An 11,805-nucleotide genomic window follows, 5' to 3' on the forward strand; every position below is an offset into this window, starting at 1 on the left:
TTTCCCTGGTCAGCAGCTGCTTGGTATGCATGCTATGTCACTTCTGCCTGCCCCCATTAGGAAAATGGCTCCTTTTGACCTCTCCATGTGCCACTCAGTTGCCTTCTGGGGGGGTTGGGGAGGGAGGGAAGGAAGAGAGAGACTTCTCAGCATTTACCTAATTAGCAGTAATTAGAAGGCAGGGCTCTGGTGCTCTCCTCACAGCTGCTCCGAAGGACAGAGCCAGAAGCAAGCAGCACACATTGGCTGAGAGACCCCAGGCTGTCCTCCTTCTCTGCTACCATGTCACTCCCTGGGAAAGACAGGCATCTTTTTCCCCCAAAGTCATTTCCCCCAGGTGCTTTTTCGAGGTGTGGGGATTTGGGATGTTGATTCTCGGCCTCCAAAATAGTAGCCTTGAAATAAGTCAACCAGACCCCCTTGGGGGCCATGTCCAGATGGCTCTGCCAAATAAAACACTGGTTTCCATGGCAACCCAAACCACACCCACAAGAGAGGGTGACTGTCATTAATGGATATAAGCCAAGCCTTCCCAGAGTCCCAGGAACTGGCTCCTGAGTTAATCCTGCATCAAGCGCAGAGCTCTGCAAAGTCAACCAACTGGAGTCTGATGCCACCCTCTCTCATTTGGGTCACAGTGCCTTTTCAACCATTTTGAGCCAGGACTAGAGGGTTTAGAATCATGAGACAATCTGCTAGGATCTTATGGTCAGCACATCAATGCCTCCTGGGACTCTCACCTCAGCAGATAGAGTGGAATAGAGTAGCTGTTTTTTTCAGGAGCGTGGCCTGCCCTGACCCCAACATCAGGCACCAGCTGTTTGGTACTGTCCATCCTGTTGTTGCTTATTAATGATTCTGATTAACCTCTATGGAGATCCATTATCTGTAAGCCAGGGAAGATACTATTAATTCCCATCTGTGTCGGATTACTTACAGTTAGTGGTTGGTACTTTTCCATGGTCTCACAACACATCTTAATCAGATGGTGAGTGGGTTTAATTAGCCGAAGTATAGGTTTTATTTTTTTTATTCATATAACTACTTAATCTAATGGAAGCCTATTATCTGTGGCTTTTTTCCCCATGCATAATTATTGCTGTTTTTAATTGATGGTGCATCAGGGGTTGAGGCTACAATATGGCAGCTGGAACGAGAGGTTGACCCACCCCCGCCCCAGAACCAAGGTTGAGAAAATGAATTCTCAGGGATGCATCAAACCTCTTGTTTGCATTGGGATGTGGGCTCCCATGTGGACACTGCCCGGCTCCTGCCAAAAGAAAGAAAATGTGGTACTCAGCTGGTCGACCTCTAGGTTTAGCTACTGCTAAATGCCCTTCAGGAGCCCTGGGGTTGAAGCCAAATCTGGAACAGCTGGGAGAAATAGCTATTTGTCAATCCAACCAGATCATAAGCAACCCCAGGGCAGGGACGGAATCTTTCTCTGATCACTCCGTTCCTACAGACCCTGTCTGGATGGGCTCTGGCACCCCAGGTGTGTTCCACTATTGTGCTGTGGACTGAACCCAGAGCTGAGGTGGAATAAGGGGGCCTGGGCTCTCTCACTGAAGATCATTTGTCTTTAATGTGAAGATAACTCAGAAACTTTCTCCACAGAGAGGGATGGGCTTCCAAATCCAGACAGTGGCTTTCCTCTAGCTGTCCTCATAGCTACGACTTACAGTGAAGGGCCTGATGTCCAGTAGGACAGACTGCCAAACTCTCAGTGGCCATATGAGATGGAACAAGAATACTAAGAATAAGGGTTCATTCACCTAGATTGCTAAGAGTGGGAAACAAGCTTGGACTGGTGCTGGCCAAAAGCATAAAATGCCAATGTCTAATACCATCGAAAGCCCGGAATTTTCTCCACCATCAGTGACTTGGAGCAAAGCTCTCAGATGAATGAGGATGAAAAAACCCCAATACTTTTAGTCAAGTTTCAGAGGTCATTGGCCTAAGCAAGCCAGGGAGCTTTCCTTGCTCCTGGTGAGGCTGGGCGGTCAGGGTGTGGGGACTTCCTCTTCCTCCTCCTCTCTCAGGGTTGCTCTCCGGACTGCAGCACAAGTCAGAGAAAATCTGCATGGCTGGGTTAAAAGGCTCACTTCCCCCTCCTTTCTGTGTCACAGAGAGGAGGCTGTGAAGGAAGGATGCCAAGGACTTCTGGTTCAACTGCCTTCTCCCAGACAACTTGAGTTTCCAATGCAAGATGAGAGGATTCCCACCCTCAACCTACTGCCATGGTGGACTGTTGTTGTCGACAGTGTTGGGTTTATTCCTTCCTTCCCATTTTGCAAAAACATTTGTACTGAGACTTCTGAGCCTGACCCACAGTCGGCAGTAGACAGGAGCCCCGGATTCCCCTTGCAGCATTTTCCAGGGTGACGGATCAGATAATGTACACTTAGCGAGTGCACAAATAATGTGAATCAGGGTTGGCATAGTGCAGTGAGGTGTAAAAAAAGCAATTTGAATTGTTCTAGGGAGACACTAGAGCCGTACTGACACGCTTGCTCACCAGCGCTCTGCCCTGTGCCCCTCCAGACGGCTGAGCTCCAGGCTCTGGCTGGAATGGCGACATGGCTGCTCAGTGCCGTTGGCCCCTGAAGCTGCCCGAGGGATGGAGAGATGGGAGAGGACACATGTCCCTGAATGACACGGAGCTCTGCTAGAAGGGATGACTCCACCTACTGATCTCTTCAGACTCTCCTGGGAGGAGAGAAGGAGAAATGAGAAAATGAAGCCCGTGTCTTTGGACATGACCACACATTAGCAGGGGCGTCGGCGAGGTACGTGTATCTACTTGGCGGACGCGTGCTCTGGTCTCCTTGGACTTCTGAAAGTCATCCTGTCTGTCCCCCTGCTTCCAGATAGTAGTCCTGCAACAGCTCTCCCACGCGGCAAACGGCTTCCAGGTTTGTTTCAGACTCTCTAAGGGAAGATTTCTCATCCTCTCTTAGTCACCTGTTCCGGTATCTGGCTCACCACACCCACTCTCCAGAAGTTCTCCCCACTCGGCTGCAATCCAATCCTTCAGGCAACCTTCAGTGCACACATCCTTGAGGAGGGTCTGGAGAACTGGACAAGCTGACAGCAGCATGCTTTTATGTGCCCAAGCAGTAACCTAGACACAGAGCCAGGGACTGATTCTCCAATTATGTAAGCAAACAGCCAGCTCATCCCTCAAGTCAGCATCCCACCCCCACACCCATACTCCAGCCTCTCACTGGCCTCTCCTTTCAGGATGAGCCATGAGCTGGCTTTGTCTAGCTCCCACCTCCTTGATGACATCCTGCAAAGGGACATAGCAGAGTTCCTCCTTGTGTGAGCACTTAATGCCCTTCTCAGCCCTCCTCTCTCGATGGCGCTTGTATGAAGTTGCTGTTCCAGCTCAGGAGACAGGCTGTTTATCACTGTGATGCCTGCCCAACAGGCCTACCTGGAAGAGCCAGGACTTTCTGCAAGCCTTCCAGGCCTGTCTCCTTCATCTCCTACCCCTGGCTCCCCCAACTTGTCCTCCCCAGCTCTCCAGGGAACCAAAGTTGCCCACACCGAAGATAGTTAATTAAATGATTCAGATTTGTTTTCCGGTAACCAGAAACAGGCATAGATACTTTCCCTCATCCAAGCCCTTCATCAAGTCGTGCTCCATACCCAGAGCTTAGCATCTGGGTGTTTTCCAGGACCTGGCCATAGGGAAAGTGGTAGGAAATCTCTTGATTGTTTCAAATGAAAGCCGATTATTGTGAGAGAAGGAGTTTTCTGCTGGCTTGGGAAGCCGAGAGGTTTCAGGATAATGGATGGCCACCCTGCTGCCTGCCCACCTGCATTACTGACCTCTTAGTGGTCAGGCAGGGAGCCCAGCACAGATTAAGAACACAAACAAATGGGAAGACAGGACAGGCCTGGGGACAGGCAGCCTGCTGAGGGACTGGCTAAGGACTCCAGATTTTTTTTTTCCCCTCATAAAATCTAGGGACACATTTCCATGTTGTCTTTGCATAAATTTGTGTGATGATTTGCATACATTTGCATTCTTGCCTTCAAAACACCCAAACTCCCAGAATATAAAATAAAATGCAATTAATTAATTAATTGGTAGGACGGATGACAAGGCTAGCCATATGGGATTGGTAAGGGGCCCTGATCAAGGGACAGATTTTCTGGGTTGTCCCCCTAAGCCATGGTGGATCTGGGGACACGGTGCAACATGTTCTGAAGTTGTCTGTCTCCTCCATTAGACACTGGGCCCTTGAGAACAGAAACAGACAGAGCTCTTTGATCTCCATATCCCTGGGCTCTGGCACCAGCTCCTCACATGTGAGACTGTTAATCACTATTTGGAGAATAAGCAAGTCAATGACTTAGCAAGTTATTGGCTGTGCTCTAAACTTATGGTCCCAGTGCAGATCAGACCCCCTAGGGCCCACCCAGAGAAGACTTACTGGACAAGGTTCAGACAATCTCACAGTGAGAAAAACTCCTCCAGGCTTGATGAATAAGGGCATGTGTCTATTGGTGCCCAGTGGACTGGAGGTCTAGAAAGAAGTCGTGGGACTGACCAGCATAGGGACAAGGATTCTTGGACTTGAGAAAGTCTGACTTGAGTTCAGGACCTCAACATGGCAGGAATTAGAGAGTAAAGTAGAGGCTGTAAATCCTCCTCTTGCTGCTCAAACCAGGAGGCTTGGTGGCCCTCTGAGCCTGGAAAGGGCTGAAGAAGCGACCTGCACAGTCCTTCCATGCCTAGTACAGAGTCTTGCTCAGAAAGGTGTCTCACCAAACTTAGGAAGGTGCCTTATACACAGCACCAGTATTTGCCTACCCCTTCCAGGCCCTATTCCTTACTTACCATTGCCACATCTCTTCCATGAAGAATGACACCTCCGCCCTGCCAATGGGCAAAGAGACACCTTGTCGGTGATGCTGTTTGTTCTTATACCAGTCAGGGGCAGAGCAGATGGAAGCCCTTTGTTCATCCTAGCCAGATGCCTGGCTTGGTGGCCAAAGCTGTCTTATGCCTAAGACTCAGAAGAATCAAATCAAATTCAGGCAGCACAGCACAAGAGAAGGAAGACAGCCAGAGACCTGCAGACCACTGTGCCACCCTCAGGCTTGCCCTCCAGCACATGCTGTAGATGCCCACTCGCCACCACATCGCGAAGCATGGATGAAGGATGTCACCCAGGGGCCAGCCTGCCATGTGACCAGCCTGCAGCTGGAGCTACCACAATGTGTGAGTGTGTGGTGGTCAGATGGGAGAGAAAGAGACGAGGAGCAGCTTGAACAATTTGAAGAGAGAACTGGAGACTTGAGGGTGGAGAGGAGTAGCCTGTTGTGAGTGGCCAAACCTGCCAACCGGGGCCATGCTGAGGTCCCAGCCTGAGCTGCTGCTGAGGGCCATGTCTGAATCCATGGCTACACAGTGGGAAGGGATCAGTGTTGATGTCTATGGCTCCTATTACCACTAGAGAACATGGGGATGTCCCTAGTTGGAACAGCTGCTGGGGACCCACATTGATGTCCAGGGGCTGTGCAGAACTGGCCCTGTCCCTCACTGGATACCATGCTCTGGCTGGCTGGTTCCATTTTTCACCAGTGACATCACTCAGAAAAGCGGGCCCTGCACCTTGTGAGGGTAGCACAGTGGAACTGACCCTAGTGGAGAGGGTACAGATGAGCTGGCCCAAACGATGAGAGTGCTGGAGAGCCCTGGAGCTGACACTGGGATCATGAGTGCAGGTGAGCTGACCCTGCCTCTTGCTGGCTGCAGCACTCAGGAGACTGGGCCCCCGCATCTTGCCTGGACAGCAATGTCAGGCTGGCCCTGGTCCAGGGATCATGGATGAGTCAACCCTGAGAGTGAGAGCTTGGGAAATTGACCTCACTGTGAGGTGGTGTGGGTGTAGGAGGGAGGCATGATGCCCTCACCCCTCACCATCTGAGACAGTCTGGAAAAACTGGCCCTGAGGTCACGAGAGCAGATGAGCTGGCTCTGTAACTTACTGGCTCTGCATTTCATCTGGGCAACACAGTTGAGCTGGCCCTGATGGCTAAGGCATAGGTAAGCCAGTTCCAAGGGTGGAAGAGTGAGAAAGCTGGCCCAGCCCCTCACAGGGTGTAGCACTTAGGAGAGTGGGCCCATATCTTGACTGGGCAGCTGGCTCAGGAGACATGGGTATCAGTGAGTGATCTCCAAGGGCATGAGAGCAGGAGAGCTGACCCTACCTCCTGCCTATGGTGGCTTTGGGTGGCCTAGCCAGAGCAGTACTGTAGAGTTCATCCTGATGGTACAGATAAGGGAGAAACAGAGGGCTGACCAGCTCAGCTACGACCCAGGCCCAGATCCAGGGCTCTGAATCAGCCAATAATCCCAAAATCTGTATCATCTATACATGTTTGAATACGTGAAAGGATCAATCCTTCTGTTCCAAAGATGCAAGATCTCCATGACACAGGGCAACAACAGAATAACTGGGAGGAGTCCCGATGAGGATCCAATATTAATGTTGTCGCAGTAACCAGGCGTGGTGGCTCACGCCTTTAATCCCAGCACTTGGGAGGCAGAGGCAGGCAGATTTCTGAGTTTGAGGCCAGCCTGGTCTACAGAGTGAGTTCCAGGACAGCCAGGGAGATACAGAGAAACCCTGTCTCGAAAAAACAAACAAACAAACAAACAAAAAATGTTGTCGTAGAAACCAGAGATTGCAAATCAGACCAATTGCAATAAACATTTGGAAGTGAAGATGTGGGGACAGAGGGATATAGTATAGGATACACCGTGATAAACCATAGCTTCCACGATGAGATATTTTGTATGCTTTAGTGGTGGTGGTGGTGGCTGCAGCAGCAGCGGCTGCAGCAGTGGTGGTGACGGGGTGTGTGTGTTACTTTGGCAGGGGAGGTTGCATGAGCAAAGGAAAGATATGAGGGGACAGGGGGACGAGAAGAGCTGGGGTGCATGCTGTGAAACCACAAAGACTTAGAAAAAGTTTTAAAAAAAAGTAAGTAAGAAAGGAAAAAGAATGACATCTGTTTTCTGAAGACCCCAAGAAAGCTACCAGTTGGTAGCTGACATCTTTCCCATTTGTAAGACGGTGCAAGCTGTTTATTCTTTGAAATAGGAAGTTCCGTTAAACCCCACTTACTAATTCACATCTGCTTTCACCCCAAACTTGGACAGCAATGAGGATCATTACTCTTGATCTTTCACACATTTTCCCTTCTCATAACGCATGGAGAAAAGATCTGGGAGCTGTGTGGTCAGGCCTGGAGCCCTCCCTCACATGTGAGATATGGATCGCTGTTATGGACACTAACTGAGACTATATACACAGGATGCTTGCAACAGGTCATGACATACAGTAACTGCTACCCCAACTGTTAGTTACTACCTCTTATTACAAAGAAGCATTGTATATGACAACCCCTTACCTTTGCTTCATAGCCCAAGACAAAACTCAGGTGACCAAAAGTTACGGAGAGATGGGAGGAACATGTCAACAAGGTGACACCTTAGGATTGAAATGAAAAACATAGCAGTTTTCTTTTCACTATGCAACCCCAAGTATAGTTTCCAAAGGTAATGCTTGGCTTGCAGCCAGGGTGCTGCTTGGGCAAAGAAGTAAGCGGTACTCAGCAGTAGCCAAGCATCTTGGGTAGGCTGACGCAGTTCTCCTAGTCAAGTGTGTTGATAGAGCCGGGCATTTAGTGATGTGAACCTGGCTTCAAGGCTCAGACTGATGTGAAGCGGAGGAGGGACAGACAAGGAATTAGGACTTGGGGCATCTTCAGGCTGCATGTGCTCTGTGCTCAGGAAGATGGAGGAGAGAAGCCTTCAGTGAGAGGAGACTGCAGTGTGCCAGGAAGGAGTGCCACCATGGCCAACCCTGCTCCCCTCCTCTTTCCTCCATTCAGAATGGACCTTAGACACATGACTGAGAAAATGGAAATGAAGAAACTTGTCCAAAGAAAATATCGAGGATCTCAGAGCTGCAAGACTTTCCTGGAGTGGTGTAAGAAGCATGACTAGAGGATGGGCAGGAAGGGACGGATCAGGTTGGGTCCCAACTGTGGGGAAAGGGCTTTGAGCTGATTTTAACTATTCCTTGACATGACTCTGAGACATAGCTGTTGTTCCATTTTACAAATCCTGTAAGAGAAGTAATAGGTTTGAAAGATATTAAATTAAATTAAAAAGGGGGAGGAGATGGGTGAAGCACGGGGCTGTGCAGAAGTCAGGCTTGGGCTGTGTATCATGAGGAGGAACAGCACAGAAGGGTTGAGGGAAAGGAAGGGTTGAGGAAGGGAGGAGGGAAAGGGATTGATAGGGGCTGGGGGAAAAGCAGGAGCTGGAACATTGCATGTATCTGACATTAGGTGAACAGTATGCAAAATGAATATGTGAGTTCTCTGTATCCAATCGCATGGCTCCTTTTGGTGTGATTCCAGCACAAGGCATACCTGCCCACAGCGAACAGAACCCATGCTCCAGGCTGAAGTCACCTGAGACTTTTCTTTCGCAGTCTTCCTGTGGCTTCTTTTCTCCCTCCTGCTGTCCTCCGTCTTTGTCTCCACCAGCCTTCATCCTGAGTCTGAGGTCTGTCATACCCACACCTACCACCTAGATACCCCCAGGAAGCAACTGGTCTCCTCTTAGGTATGGAAGGAGTCTTCCAAGTTGTTTACGATGCACCCATCCTTGATAGATGGCTTGGGTAGCCTCTCCCTTCTTGAAAAAGACATATGAAAAGTCTGGTCTAGCCCTTTGAGCCATCCCAACTTTTACCCTTTATCCACATCTGGAACTTCTTGCAGGGGGCAATGTTAAAGCCGTGTTGCTGGGGTACAGGTCTATTCTATATTTTGTCCTTGGTGGAGATGAGGAATCCATGCTTTAACTTTCATAAGCAAAGACCAGGGAAAAGGCGAAAATAACCATGGCCATAGAGCGTTCACACACTCGTAGACAAAACACTGGGCTATTCCTTTCTCCCATCTGCCTGGGCACCATATAGCATGTCCAGGGCTCAGTGGTCCTAGAGAACTCCTGGTTCCCAATATGGGAAAGTTATGGAATCTGGGAAATGCAATGATCTCTCTGCACTTTGTTTTTGTTTTTGTTTTTAATGCTTCCCAAGGGGGTTCTGGCTAATCACTTTGTTTTTGAAGTCAGTATCAGCAGGGCCATTTGCAGAATAGACTGACTGTCCATGGGGGAAGCAGGGATCAGGAAAAGGCAGTATCCAATTGGCCAGAGTAGTCTTAGGAGCTCACATGGTGCACTCAGAGTCTATGTTCTTTGAGAAGCCTTGTTCTCCTCTCCTGGGGTCAGGTTCAGACTCAAGAAGCAAGTGCTAACCACATAACAGATATCAGTGACTACCCCTGCCATCCTGGAGAACATTATCTTTAAGCCTTAGCATCACCACTGCTTTGAAGAGAGGCGGCTTTATCCTAACTTGAGTGGAAAGAAGAACTGGAAGGTCGTGGCTTATCTAATACTCCTTTTTCTCTTTGGACACCTTAGTAATTAGAAAGCCCTACCAGGGGTCTACTTAAGCGCTTTAACACAAGTTTCCTCTTGTCTTCGACTCTGGTTGTAGAAATCCCAAGCTCGCTAAGCTTCAACTACCATCAGGAGTCCAGAGTTAGAGATGGATGAAAACCTGCCCCTCACATGACCACCTCTTATGCCCACCCTGCAGATATAGTCGCTCCCCCAGGAAGACCCTCTGGCTGGGCCATAGACAGAGGGACCCTGCCCAACTGCCTGGCTTCAGTCTAGAATGAGTCAGGACTCCAACTTCAGGCACCTTCCCTGACTTTAGATGTCATTGTCCCTCCCATCTTCAGCAAGGAGGCTGGGGAAGGAGTGGCTTGGACTATTAAAGGGACACTCAGAAGCTGTTGGCTGCATTAAATGCTGTAATTCTGACTTCCAAGTGGACTGCTGATTGGATACATAGCACCTCATTCAAGTTCTTCTGGCATCTACTGATCAAGAGCTGGGCTGAGCCAGGTACAAGTCAGCGGCACAGCTAGGGTTCTGCCTTCTGGGAGCTGAGATCCGATGCCTACTCTGGAAAGTCAGTGTCCAGCAGCTGAGCCAACTCCTGCAAAGGCCAGGGAATTAAGATGCTCTGAGAAATCACGCTCTGAGAATGAAGTCGAGCCTGGTGGCCAGCACCTGTAACCCAAACACTTGGAAGGAGGAAATGGGAGGATTTCAAGCATAAGACCAACCATAAGGGTTACATAGTGAGACCCTGTCAGAAAGAAGGAAGGGAGGAATGTAAAGAGAGCTGTGGGGGCAAGGAAAGTAGGAAGGAGGGATGAAAGGGAGAGAAGAAGGGGGAGGGAAGGAAGGAGAAAATAACTCATGCAATAAATTGGGCAAGGGGGAAAAAAACTACAAAACTGCAGGGTTTGTTCCAGATCGTTGGGACACATTACTCCTTCCCCTTCATAATTGTCCCACACCCTGTACCAATTCTTCGCTATATGTAAGAATCTCAGGACTAGAGCAGAGGAGAATGAAACAGGAAATGAATATGCATTGAGTGAATGGTTATTAGATGGTTGAGTAGATAAACCGGGTCAGGAGCCGGTGCAGAGGAGGACTTTTCTGATCCTTTAAGCCCACTACGTGTGCTGGGGGAAAATGACCTTGTCTTACTGTCTAGAATCCCAGCAACACTTTGTGAGTTTGGGGAGCCCAGATTCACTCCTCCCAGTCCCTACAGAAAGTTCAGAGGACTCCTCTGTCTGGGGCCTCCTTTCTTGAATCCCAGCGGATGTTTTCGGCCTGGCCCAGGGTTCTTTGTAAGAAGTCTTAGACAAAGGGGCTTACACTGCAGGACCCAGGAAGTTTTGTTAAAAGGCAGCTAGGGAAGAGAGGAGGCAGTCGTTTTAAATGTGTGAGTGTGCTGAATGACTAAGCAAGAGCTTTTGGCGCGTGGGGGGTGGGGTGGGGGGATTCCTCCAAATGCTGCATCAAGCAGGATACTGATTTCGCCACAAGCAGTTGCTGGTGAGCTGACTTGAGTGTGTTTCTTCAAGTCCAAAGAAAGAGAATTTAGATCAGACTTCCAGGCTATAGCCCTCTGTGCACACAGAGCTCAGGCTTTCTGGTGTAGAACAAATCACTCTGGGCCTATCAGACAAGGCGACTCCAAGGCCACCATGTCTCTCTTCTGCTTTTGCACTGTACTAAATTGCTTGTCTAGAGTTTCACTGGATCAGGACATTTAGGAGCAGCTAACTCAAATCCTATTTTGTACAGCAAAATGTTGAGGACCACGGCATTTCTCAAAAGCCCTACACCAAGCCCAGGACTGAGCTGATGGTCTCTAAGATGCCCACTTCCCTCTTTTCATCCTCTAGCAATCTACTGAGATCTCCCCAGGTTCAGACTGGGTTTGGGGTTTTTGTAGTTGATGGTTTGTTTTTGTTTCTGATGCTGGGAATTGAGACTAGGGTCTCACGCATGCTAAACACAACCCTTCCTATGTGGCTATGTCTCCAAGCCACAATAGTTTGTTTTTAAATCTACCAATCTAAGAAGGTCTCTTTCTCCTTTTATGTTTTGGGTTGTTTGTTTAAGGGTGATTTTGTAGCGTTGTTGTTGTTGTTGATGTTTATAAAATCCACACAGTGTAACTCAGGATGGCTTTGAACTCACTACACAAATCTTACTGGTCTTAGACTCAAGGTCCTCCTGCCTTTTTTTTTTTATATATATTTTTTTTTTATTACATCTTTTCCTCAATTACATTTCCAATGCTATCCCAAAAGTCCCCCATA

At 48.9% G+C, this 11,805-nt stretch overlaps 1 non-coding gene across 1 annotated transcript; it reads left to right on the forward strand.

Moving 5' to 3' along the window:
- Nucleotides 1–4,887: 4,887 nt before the first annotated feature.
- On the forward strand, nucleotides 4,888–5,034 carry LOC115032030. Its single transcript, XR_003837677.1, has one exon. It is a non-coding gene; the product is annotated as a small nucleolar RNA SNORA48 (small nucleolar RNA).
- The last annotated feature ends 6,771 nt before the right edge of the window (nucleotides 5,035–11,805 follow it).

Source organism: Mus caroli, chromosome 9 (genome assembly GCF_900094665.2).
Source record: "Mus caroli chromosome 9, CAROLI_EIJ_v1.1, whole genome shotgun sequence".
Lineage (NCBI taxonomy): Eukaryota > Metazoa > Chordata > Mammalia > Rodentia > Muridae > Mus > Mus caroli.